The following is a 13,172-nucleotide window of genomic DNA, read 5'->3' as shown; positions in this document are numbered from 1 at the left end:
TGGCTAGTATAAAAGACCGTATTTTAAAATGAATAACTTTCCCTATAGGTTTAAAATTTGTTTTTGTTATTAAACTCTAAGTTAGAAGTATGCATTGTGCCATCATTACTCATTTATTGCTGTGCTTTAATTTCAGTATTCTGTCACCCACGTTTAATACATAAAGTTGGGTTTGTTGATTCTTTTTGTTCCTCTAAGTCTTTGTATGCATGAACTAATGCTTATTCACAAACTTAGGTCATAATGATGTTTAAATGATTAAGTTATATTGTATAGACACAGGAATCCATTTTTAAGTAAAGGAAATCTATTCATTCATTCAACAAATTTGTGTGTATACATACACACACACGCATGCACACACGTATATAGTACTGTGCACAAAGCACCCATATAGGGATAGTGAATAAGATAAAATCTTGTATCATTGAATGCATGGTAACACAGGAAGTACTCAAAAGCATGTTAGTTGTTAATATCATAGCAAAGAATTTTTTGATAACATCTTTTTCTTAGCTAGGGTGTCCAACTGTCTGGCTTTGCCAGCCCTAGTTTATACTTATACTGTTATAATTAATATTAGTGCCTTCTTTTCATTTTCAGAAGTGTAATGGATTGGAAGATAATTCATTGCCTTACTCCTTTGTCTTTTGTATCTGCCCCCCCCTTAAATATTTGCTAAAACAAAACACCTATAATTTAACTTCTGCATTAGGAAATCTTGATTTTTTTAATTGATAATCTCAGTTTTTTTTTTTAACAAAGATGAGCTTAGCACCATATCATGAACACAGAATCACCCTTTAAAAAAAAGAAAAGCACAATTTAAATCTTATTTATGATACCTTTTCCTTATTTCCACTTATTATTTATTCACTTATATACTGACATAATTTCATTATTAGATTCTAGTAAGTTATGGTCTAACACATATATGTAGGTAGAATTCTCTATTAGCATGCAGAATTTTCCTTGTTAAATCCTTTTTCTACCACTGATTATGCAAGTTGGTTAACTCATCTCCCCAAGTCTCTTGGACTTAAAATGGAGATAGTCCTATCTTATGGGGATTATGAAAGGAAGATGGTATATGTAAAGCTCTTACAAGATGGTACTCAATAATTGTTATTTTCATTTTTAATATTTTATCATGCATTTATTGAAAACAGTTTTACTGTTATCTTATATTTTATATATACATTAACCATTGGCCGTAATTTATGACTAGAAGTTTTTATCAATATTTAATATGTTCAGATGCCAGATATGAACATTTTCAAATGTTTTCCTTCCTGGTAAAGGGAAACCTACCTTATTTTATTATTTTATTTAATTAATTAGTTATTTTTTTTTTAAAGAGAAAGTGGTATTCCCCCCCCCCCCTTTTTTTAAATTTTTATTTATTTTTGAGAGAGAGAGAGAGAGGAGGGGAGAGAGAGAGACAGAGTGTGAGTAGGGGGAGGGCAGAGAGAGAGGGAGACACAGAATCTGAAGCAGGCTCCAGGCTCAGAGCTGTCAGCACAGAGCCTGACGTGGGGCTCGAACTCATGAACCACAAGATCATGACCTGAGCCAGATTTGGATGCTTAGCCAACTGAGCCACCCAGGTGTCCCTATTATTTTATTTTATTTTTTAAAGTTTATTTATTTAAGTGGTCTCTACACCCAATGTGGGGTCAAACTCACAACCTTGAGATGAAGGATTGCATGCTCTTCTCACTGAGCCAACCAGGTGTTCCTAGGGAAACCTACATTCATTCATTCACATCCAAGTTAGTTAGCATCTAGTGCAACAATGATTTTAGGAGTAGATTCCTTAATGCCCCTTACCCATTTAGCCCACCCTCCTCCCACAACCCGTCCAGCAACTGTTTTTTCTCTTTAAGAGTCTCTTATGTTTTGTCCCCTTCCCTATTATATATTTTTTTGCTTCCTTTCTTTTATGCTCATCTGTTTTGTATCTTAAATTCCTCATGAGTGCAGTCATAATGATATTTGTCTTTCTCTGACTAATTTCACTTAGCATACTACCCTCCAGTTCCATCCACATAGTTGCAAATGGCAAGATTTCATTCTTTTTGATTGCCGAGTAATACTCCATTGCGTGCGTGCGTGCGTGCATGTGTGTGCACACCACATCTTCTTTATCCACTCATCCATCGATGGACATTTGTGCTCTTTCCATACTTTGGCTGTTGTTGATAGCACTGCTATACAGGTTGTGGTGCGTGTGCCCCTTAGAAACAGCATACCTGTATCAGGGAAACTTGCTTTTAAAAATGCTTTGCTATCTGGCAGGCAGTTTGCTCCTACTGTTTTAAAATTTCATGTAGTTCTTACTTAATTTTTGCATTTAATTTTCCATGTATATTTTTCCAATTCTAGAAAAATTCTTTTGGGATTCTCTTCTGAATTACATTGTATTTACTTGTTAATTTTGGAACCACTGGCCTTATTAAGATAGTATATCTTCCCACATAGCTAGAAGGGGTATTTTTCTGTTTGTTTGGATTATTTTCTATCCTACAGTGAGATTTTATAGTTTATTTCATTTAGGCTTAAGGTTTTTCTGGTTAACTTTTTTCAATGTATATTATAATTTTGGTACCATTTTGTTTTTTTATTTTATTTTTTAACAGTTTATTTGTTTTTGAGAGAGAGAGAATGTGAGCAGGGGAGGGGCAGGGAGAGAGGGAGACACAGAATCTGAAGCAGGCTTCATGCTCTGAGCTGTTAGTACAGAGCCTGATGCGGGGCTTGAACTCACGAACTGTGAAATCATGACCTGAGCCGAAGTCAGACGCTTAACTGGTGGAACCACCCAGGCGCCCCATTTTTTTTGTTACTGTTTTAAATAAAATACTTTTTCCATTCCTTATTTTTAAGTACTGTTTCTAAGAGTAGATAGAAACTTTTGATATTTGGATATTTGTATTATATGTAGACACCTATTAAATTTTTCTTAATTAAATCTAGTACCTGTTTAGTACAGTCTTTGAGCTATCCATTTATACTTGATAGTAACCAAATGATACAATGATACAAATACAATGGTATTTGTATTTCTTCTTTTTCAATGATTTATTGTATTCTCTTCTTACAAGGCAGTATTACATGATAACAGTGATAGTTCTTTTCTCCTCTATTTCATTTAGTTGACTGGGCTTCAGTCTTTTACTTTTAAGGGTATCCACTTTTGGAAAGTAATCTTTATTAAATTCAGATAATTCATTTTACTGTTTCTTGGGAACAACTTAGTATTTTATCGAGTGCTTTTTTAGTCACAGTTGATATACTCATATGGTTTAATTTGTTGATGTAATGGATGATGCATTTACGTTTTCTGATATTGGATTATATTTGTATTTCTAGAATAAAACTTGCTTGAGCATAATGTGGAATTCTTTTGGCATATTGCTGCATTTATTGCTGGTATTTTTACACATGCAATCAGAAATTGGTATATAATTTGCTGTGTTTTTTCTTAACCATTTTAATCATTGTTTTATAATTCCTGGTATACAAGTCTTGAACTTGTCTTATTAAATTTATTCCCGAGTATGTTATTACTTTTATTTTTTTGATACTTTTTTCAACATTTTTATTTAAATTCCAGTTAACATACAGTATTTTATTACTTTAAATATATTGTGAATGGAATTTTCTTAATTTTATTTTTAAATTTTGTTTGTTGCTAGAGCACAGAAATACAATTAATTTTTGCATAGTGATCTTGCATCCTGCAATTGTACTGCTCTTTCGTATTTTTTTCTCTTAGTTTTATTGTGGATTTTTTGGGATTTTCTACATTTGGGATTCATGCTATCTATGGATTAAAGTAATTTTATTTTTTCCTTTACTATGTTAATGTCTTTTGGCTTATTTGCATGAGCTTCAAGCTCATGTACAATGTTGAATGGAAGTGGCAGAAGGACTTCCTTACCTTATAGGAAAGTATTCAGTCTGTCACAATTAAGTATGATATTTGCTGGGAGATTTTTGTAGATACCCTTTATCAAGTTGATTAGTTTTCTATTCCTAGTTTGCTAAGAGTGTTTATTATGAATGAGTTTTAGATTTTGTCAAATGTTTTTTCTCTGTCTACTGAGATAATCTTGTAGTTTATGTCCTTAATTTAATAATATGTAATAGTTCATTATTGTTATTTTTGTCTTGAATGTTAAACCACCCTTCCATTCCTGGGAAAAAATCTCTCATAGCTGTAGTGTAAAATCCTTTTTATATGTTGCAGGATTGAGCTTGCTAATATTTTAAGTGTTTTTTGGATATTTGTAACTTTCTTGTGATGTTTTGTGGCTTTAATAGCGAAGAACTGTTGGCCTTATAGAATGAGTTGGGAAGTGTTTCTTTGTTTACTGAATAAGTTCGTAAAGCTTTGGTATTATTTTTTCTTTAAATATTTGATGAAATTTATCAGTGAAACCATCTGGACTTAGACTCCATGAGAATATTTTAAATTCCTAATTTAATTTCTTCTTATGAGTTTATTCAGAGTTTCTCTTTTTCTCTTTCTTCTTGAAGTCATTTTTGGTAGTTGTGTTTCTAGGAATTTGTATGTTCAGTTTTTCTAATTTGTTGTGATAAAGGTGTTCATAATGTTCTCTTATAGTCCTTTTCATTTCTGTAGTTTAATTTCTGTAATTCTGTAGTAATGTCCCTTCTTTGATTTCTAACTGGTCATTTGTGTCTTCTCTCTTTTTTTTTGGTAGGTCTAGTTTAATATTTGTCAGTTTGTTTCAAGGTGTGTGTGTGTGTGTGTGTGTGTGTGTGTGTGTGTGTGTGTGTGTGTATGAGAGATGGTTCACGCCAGAATACCATATATTTCCACTGTTCTTAATGTTGTTAACTAAACTTACTTGTTGGAAGGGTTAGAGATCTGTAGGCTAAGCCTCTTATTGGGAGACCGGGAGAGCTGTTCTTTTTTTCTCATCCAATCGAGATCAGAATCTTTTGAGTTCATGAATGCTATGCCATTGCTATAATCAAAGGATCAGAAATCTTTCAGTGTAACTAATAAAAGCTGGAGACTGGATATTGTAATATTATATCAGAAAACCTTCACATATTTACAGTGATGCTCATTGCAACAGAAATATCCAAAGCAGAATGATCACTGACTTGCTACCTTTCAGATCTTACATAAGTGCATCCCAGTGCTGGAAACTAATTCACATCTGGAAGCACAACTACAAGAGGATCTGGGCAATGTAGTTATAACATTCCATCCTCCATAGGCTTAAAAAAGATGGTGGGAATAGATGCCGATGTCATTGGCTCTATCCAGCACAATGCAGTTTCCTATGACTGTAAGGAGTTACTTTTTCTGGCTTTGAAATAGGTGTTTAGTATCTGAGCAAGACGTTAATGAATCCAGCAGTCCTTACTTTTTCAGTGCCTTTAATGTAGTTTTTACTGATTGAAACATGCTTTTAATCTTAAAAGCTTGTATTACTAGAAAACAGTGACTGATGTTGCCTCATTTTCATTTAGAATTGTAGCATTTGTTAGAAAATAGACTATTATCCAAATGTTTCTCTTTAAACTGTGAAACATCACTTTAGCCGTATCGTTTTATTTTACCACTGAGAGAAGTACAGAGTCACATTCATGAGATTGCTTAATAAATATCATTTATGATGATGAATATGACATTAGAAGTGGGCTGTACATTTTTAAACATTGCTTTTGAAGTTGCCAGAAATAGATAATGAGTAAGTACGCTACTCACCAACTACATTTTTACTCCCCTGTTGCAAAGGCACTGTGGATCCTACTTGGGTAGTGATGCATTGTGCTAATTCTAAGACGGTTCCCTGCCTGTCTTCATTTAGAGCTTATATTTCTATTTGGTACAAGTAATATATTTTTCTCTTTTACTTCATCATTTTGCTCTTTTACCTTTTATCATGTTATAGAAAGATGTCTAGTTTGTTGGTTTTTTTTTAATGGAGAATATAGCATGAGAAATTTCTTGTGGTATACTAAATATTCACAAGTATTTCTTTTAAAATATCAAGTCCTAAGTCATGGTCCCGCTTGAAAATAGTAGACTAGGAATTTTAAACTACTTTTTTGTGGTTAATATTGAGAACATGCTTTGAATCTTATTTTACACTATTTAAAACTCTTTTAAGCACTGAGATTATCTGAAGCATGTTTTTACCAGAAGAGAGGATAATATTAAAAAAAATTTTTTTTTAACGTTTTTCTTTATTTTTGAGAGAGAGACAAAAAGCACGAGCAGGGGAGGGGCAGTGAGAAAGGGATACAGAATCTGAAGCAGGCTCCAAGCTCTGAGCTGTCAGCATACAGTGCGATGCAGGGCTCGAACTCGCGAACCACAAGATCGTGACCTCAGCTGAAGTCGGACACTTAACCGACTAAGCCACCCAGGTGCCACATTTTTAATGTATAGATGAAAGTGTTTATTAATTGTCTATTATTTGATTACTACATGATATTTTCTTATTGAGTATAAAAAGGTAGAAAAACTATTTTTCTCCAATCTATCTTCTCTAAAGCCAGTTTGGGATAGCATTGCAAGATTAAAGTAAGTTGAACTTCTAGCCGTCTGTGGTTTTAAGAGATCATCAGAGTTGCTTGCATACTAACCTGAAGTGTCTTACAGGTTTTTAAACTGTAATTAGTATAACAGATAGGAAATATATATACTCTTAAAGCATTCTTTTTAAAGTAATAATAGTTCTCCCTCCCTCCCCCCCCCAGAAATTAGTGATAGAAATCCATTTACTATAAATAGTAAGGTTACTATTCCGATTTAGGAGTGGCATTTGTGCGAATCATGTATTCACTGGGAAGGTATACTGTTCGGAACAAACAGGAATTCTGAAATATCTTATTTAACTCTGTTGTCAATAAACAATTTTGGTTACTGTAAAGTCTTTGTTACTCGCAATAAGCTAAATAGTTCATATGCATAAACATACCATTTGTTTTCCATAAAGAAATGCTTTGTTTTCCGTATTCAAGATGAGCCCAGAATATAAGTGGGAAGTTTGAGAGGAAATCCAAGTGGCTAATGAGCATATGAACATATGTCTAACTTCACTAACAATAGGGAAATTCAAGTAAAAACAATCAGGTAACATTTCCCATTTACTGTATAGTCCAAAATTAAAGATTACTGTTAGCATAAAAAGAATAGAGTAAGTTTAACCATAAAAAATCGTCCCTATTCAAATATTTTTGACCTACAAAAACACCAATTTCATATGATTCAACCAAGAAAAAGATGTTCCTTACAGCATTGCCTAATTAAAAAAAAGTTCATCAATAAGAAAACAATATATATGATATAGTCATACAACGTAGTATTTTACGACAGTTAAAATATTGTTTTCTTATTTTTGATACTTTGTAGTTTTTGTGATTGGCATAATAACTCAGTCTTCAAAAGGAAAAGATAACCTTTGTTTTTTTGTTTTGTTGTTCTTGATAATTTATTTTTAAATACCTACATATTACTTCCCTTACTCTGAAACTTTCAGTTGCTTCTTATTACTTAAAGAATAAATATAGATTCCTTTGCTTCCGTTCCAAACCCTCCATGATCGGCCTCAGTATTCCTTATATTTGACTCATGTTGTTTACTCTGAAATTTTTCACTCAGAATTTTTATAAAGATTCTTCCACACAGATTTCTTGAGTCTGAGTAAAGCTGTCTGAGGCTATCTGATATATGCATCTTCAGTGCTTATAATTGATGTGATCAGGGGCTCCTGGGTGGCTCAGTCAGTTAAGCATCGGACTTCGACTCAGGTCATGATCTTGCCGTTCGTGAGTATGAGCCCCACGTCGGGCTCTGTGAGGACAGGTCAGACTGGAGCCTGCTTCAGATTCTGTGTCTCCCTCTCTCTCTGCCTTCCCCTGCTCACGCTCTGTCTCTGTCTCTCTCAATAAAGATTAAAACAATTTTTAAAAATTGATGTAATCTTTTAAAAATTGTGTATATTTAATTGTACAAATAGTACAAGATTATATCCTCACTCTCAACTTTCATATGTTACACATAAAGCTTAAGTTCTTCTTCACCAAGCATCATTACACTGCCTCTTTAGATGTACTGTTCTTAACAGTTTTACAGGTATCTCTCCACAGAGAGATAGATACAGCATTTCTTGAGGAGGAGGCCACTAAGCATTTTTTTATACTACTTTTCTTTCTTTATTTTATAGTATTTTTTCTTTCTTTAAATTAGGGCTGAATCTAAAAGATGAACCTCTATGCTCTAGATCTCCATTCTATTGCCCCCACCCCAAAGTATAATTAATTCCTTTCAATTTAAGAAGCCAGTGTTTAAAGTGGTATGAAACCTAATTTAATTCATTTTTTAGAGTTAACATGGAGAAACTTGAGTAAGGTAGATGTGTAAGTGCTTGAGGTGTCTTTTATTGTAATTTCCCATGTTATTTAAGTAATGGGAAAAGGTTTAGGCTTGCTAGGTTTATAAATATGCCTTGTCCTTTATTTTATACAGCAGCTGCCAGTGGGGATGATGTCTTTTCCTTCATAGTTAAATAAATTAAATTTCTGAATATTTAACAAATTTGGATTTAGTGTCATAGCATTCATGAACAGTAAGTAGTATAAAAATAATAGGGCAAAAATGAATATTAAAGACATTTTATTTTCAACTTTGCAAGTAACTTGAGTGAACTCAAATGGGAGTGGCATGCATAAAGCCAATACTATTAAAAAACAAAGTATTCTATTACTTAGTCATGCAGTGTACTTTTGGGGATGCTAGAGTCTAAAAACAACTTTGAACCACCTAGTAGATCATTACTTTTTTTTTTTAATTTTTAAAAGTTTATTTATTTTGAGAGAGACAGAGACTGTGCAAGTGGGGGAGGGGCAGAGAGAGAGTCCCAAGCAGGCTCTGCACCACAAGCGCAGGGCCAGATGTGGGGCTTGATCCCACGAAGATATGAGCTCATGACCTGAGCTGAAACCAAGAGTTGGATGCTTAACCGACTGAGCCATCCAGGCATCCCTAGTAAATTTTTCACCTGTTTACGTTTCTTGCCTTCCAGCCTGTAAGTAGCACTGTAGCTACAAGATATTTTTAAAAACAGACTGCAAAGGAAAATTTGTATTTATATTAAATGCAGTGAGATATTTAAAGTTAGGCGTCTGTTCAGCTGTTACTAGTTTAATAGATGCGATCATTCATTTTTTTTTTTAAATTTTTTTAACGTTTATTTATTTTTGAGACAGAGAGAGACAGAGCATGAACAGGGGAGGGGCAGAGAGAGAGGGAGACACAGAGTCGGAAGCAGGCTCCAGGCTCCGAGCCGTCAGCCCAGAGCCCGATGCAGGGCTCGAACTCACGGACCGCGAGATCGTGACCTGAGCTGAAGTCGGACTCTTAACTGACTGAGCCACCCAGGCGCCCCAACGATCATTCGGTTTTTGAAACCTAATATTGAGTAAGCACTACACACACACTTGGGAAGTATGAAATACATGATGTAACTCCTCAGGGAGTTAATAAAATAATAGAACCAAAGTACAAAATCCAAACTGTTATTGTGGCAAGGTGGAAGGAGTAGAATATTTGGTTAATCCAAGAGAACAGGAAAGTAGGAAAGTAGCATCAAATATTTGGGGTAATTAGAAGGGGTAATTAAAAAAGAAAATAAGCTGATAGAACTGCAGATATATCTAAAAGTAAATGGAAATGTCTAATTTGCTCCAAGTAAAAGACAGGGGTTAAGAGGCTAGTTAAAATGTTCATAATGTACTCTTTACAGGAGACACTTGGAAACAGGGTTAAAGCATGGTAAATAAAAAGTTTTATTTTGGCAAAGGATTGATAGATTAGTGGAACAGAACCAGCAACAGGCTTACAAACGTATGGACATTTGATACCTGGCAAAGGTGATTGTTTGGAAAATACAGAATTTTTGGACTCTGACAGTTGTTATGGGAATTTTTGCTCTACCTCATGTAATACACAAAGTCAATTCCAGTTGATAAAATTACCTAAATATGAACAGTAAGACTTCTAAAGTATTTAGAAGATAATATGTAAGAAAATATTTTCATGATCTTGTGGTAAGGAAGGCTTTAAGACACAGAAGTATAAACCATAAATGAAAGGTGATTAAATTTATCTCCAATAAAATTTAAAGCAAAAGTCATTAATTGGCAGAAGATAACACCTACAATGACAAGGTATTAGTATCCAGATTTCATGAAGAACTCTTTGAAATAAATGATAAGAAAATGATAAATACACCCTACAGCTTTGCTACTCAAAGTGTTGTGTGTGTGCACAGCAGTTAGCATCAATATCACTTAGGAGCTTGATAAGAAATGCAAATTCTAGCACCCTGACCAAGACCTACTGAATCAAAGTATGCATTGTTCCTTATTCTTAATTTCTGATGGACTCTAGGAACCTTTTTTTTTTTTTAACAGTCTCCCCAAATGAATTTTATGCACTCCAAAGTCTGAGAATCCTTGCCTTAGAGAAATACATATATATATATATATATATATATATATATATATATATATATATATTTATTTATTTTTAATGTTTATTTCTGAGACAGAGACAGAGCATGAGTGGGGGAGAGGCAGAGACAGAGAGGGAGACACAGAATCCGAAGCAGGCTCCGAGCTGTCAGCACAGAGCCTGACGCGGGGCTCGAACTCACAGGCCGTGAGATCATGACCTGAGCCAAAGTCGGTCACTCAACCGACTGAGCCACCCAGGCTCCCCGAGAAATACATATTTAAATAATGTATGTAATGGCATTGTTTGCACATTCATACTGTGAAACATTCAGCAGTGAGAATGAAATGCAGCTCCATGAATCCATATGGATGAATAATAAGCAAATAGGTTAAATGAAAGGAAGTCACAGAAGAATGTACAGTGTAATTCTATTTAAAAACATGCAAAACAAACTGTTGTTTAGGAATATATTCATCCACTGCAGGAATATATAATTCAACCATAAAGAAGAGAAGGGGAAATAATTATTATATCTTTAAGTATAGTGCTTACCTGTCAGATGGAGAAGAAATACGATGTACAGGAGGCTTTTAAAATTTGTGAATGTTTGTATTTGTAACCAGTTTACTAGTTACGAGGTTGAAACTTCACATATGTTGTATAGACTCTTCTGTATGCAGGCTATTTTTCCAAGTCACAAAGAAAGTTTTTTAAAAAGTTGTAAAAAATGTAAACTAATTCAAACAATGCAAAAAATTTAGCATATAGACATTTATAGAAAGTACCATTAAATAGTTTCTTTTCTTGGTGACTTTTAAGATATTTCCATGGAAACTTCTTAAAGTTGACTGATGTTTTGGCAGCTATAAGTGAACAGATACACTAGTCTCTCGCAAGTTTTTCTTTGTGAAAGATTGAGACTTCATCAAAACGATTCAGTTTTTGTTGTTTTCATTCCCAGTGGTTCACTAAGGTTTTAGGTTGAGCTATATCATTTATGTTTTTTTTTTTTTGTAAGCACCTACAGTTAGCATGAGTTATATTTAAGGAAATTATTTGAATAAGCCCAATGCCAGAGTAAAGCAAGATTACCATTGCGTATTCAAATATGGATTCGATAGGGGAGGAAGGTTTTTACATCCTGTTATGTGATTTACTGAAAGGGTTCCAGAAAATGTGTTTTTCCTCATTGAGGTTTTAAAATATTGACTTCTAAGTGTGGCTTACTATTATATATTATAGATTATTGAAAATTGGTCATATGCAATACCTTAAATATTTTGGAAAACTCATGTTAGAAAATTGAAATCCTTTTTCTGAATTTAAACATTTATTTGGTGTTTTCACGTTGTTTGCAAGGTTAGATTTTTTAAAATATACTTAACACAGGAGAGTGATGAATCATAATTTACAGATTATTTCTTGAGAAAATTAGAATGAAGATCTAAGAAGATACTGTGTATTGTAAAGGGCTGCTGCAGAAAATATAAAATTTAGCCACTAGTATCTGAGTTACAGATAGAGACTGTGTTTAAAATATTATCTTAATGGGCTAAATTGAATTAAATCACATGTGACCAGATTCCCCCTACCCCCAGTGATCCTAGCTTAAAATAGAATGTATAGATTGCCATGTCAGTATTATAAGCCAGGAGCGTGAAAGCTTGTCTAAGCCAGCTTTCTTTCCATTGATTGATGATCATCTCATCTTTTTGTTACCTTCAGTGCATAAATACAGTGCTAGCACCTGTTAATACTTCTTCCATTAGTGGTTCTGAATTAATTTTAAGGTGTATAAACCACATTATAGATTCTACTAATTTTAACAACAGAGCCAATTTAATTAGTCTCTTTTAATCAATATTAAGCTATTGTACGATGCTGAAAGATAGGTTTTAGATTTTAATGTTGATACTAAATTGCATTAATGGTCTCAATTCTTCACCCCTCCCTGTATCTGTGTGCTTTGCCATAAAATAGTGCTTTCTGCTGTGGGAAACACCCACCCTTGACTCTGTGTTTGACCAGTGACTTGCCTTGGCCCCTTTGCCATTACCATGAGGAGAACATGCTCAAGCCAGCTGCTGGTCCAGGGGCAGGAGGAGGGTGGGGGCGGCGGGGGAAGACACTTGGAGCAGTACCTGCTTATTAACCCAGCCAAATCGTTCAACCTCCAGACACACAAACAAGCTGGACTGAAATCAGCCAACTCTAAGCTATCCCTCATTTGTTGAGAATAAATGAAGGTTTTATGCTACTGCATTCTGGAATATTTATTACACAGCAGTTCTGTGGCAGTGGCTGATTAATACACTTTCTATGAAGTTGTATGGTATCGAGGGAATAAAGGCCCTTTACATAATTATCAAGGCTCTAACTAATCATCTTCTGTCTATAAAAAATCATTACATATAGAGTGGCAGTATACACGTAGCCTATTATATTACCTTCACCGGCTTCCCCTTGTCTGAAAGTATAGGAAAAATCAACATAAAATCACTGTAGTACCTTTATACACATGCTTTAAAAAAATCTTCATGTGTGGAAAGATACACTTTAATACTTGGTATGTAATGTAAAACAGAAGCTTTCAAACTGGAGTAAGAACATCCTGATGGAACACTGGAAGTATTTCAAATGTGTGTAGAAACTTAACAGATTTAAG

The 13,172-nt window shown here is 34.0% G+C and overlaps 1 protein-coding gene across 9 annotated transcripts in view; it reads left to right on the top strand.

The window, feature by feature from the left end:
- Positions 1 to 13,172, top strand: part of COP1 (COP1 E3 ubiquitin ligase) — a 259,333-nt gene that overhangs the window by 164,496 nt on the left and 81,665 nt on the right. The gene's annotated exons all lie outside the window — the stretch shown is intronic.

This window comes from Neofelis nebulosa, chromosome 15 (assembly GCF_028018385.1).
Source record: "Neofelis nebulosa isolate mNeoNeb1 chromosome 15, mNeoNeb1.pri, whole genome shotgun sequence".
Lineage (NCBI taxonomy): Eukaryota > Metazoa > Chordata > Mammalia > Carnivora > Felidae > Neofelis > Neofelis nebulosa.
Note: the sequence above shows the minus strand (reverse complement) of the source record. Positions and strands in the feature narration are given on the sequence as shown.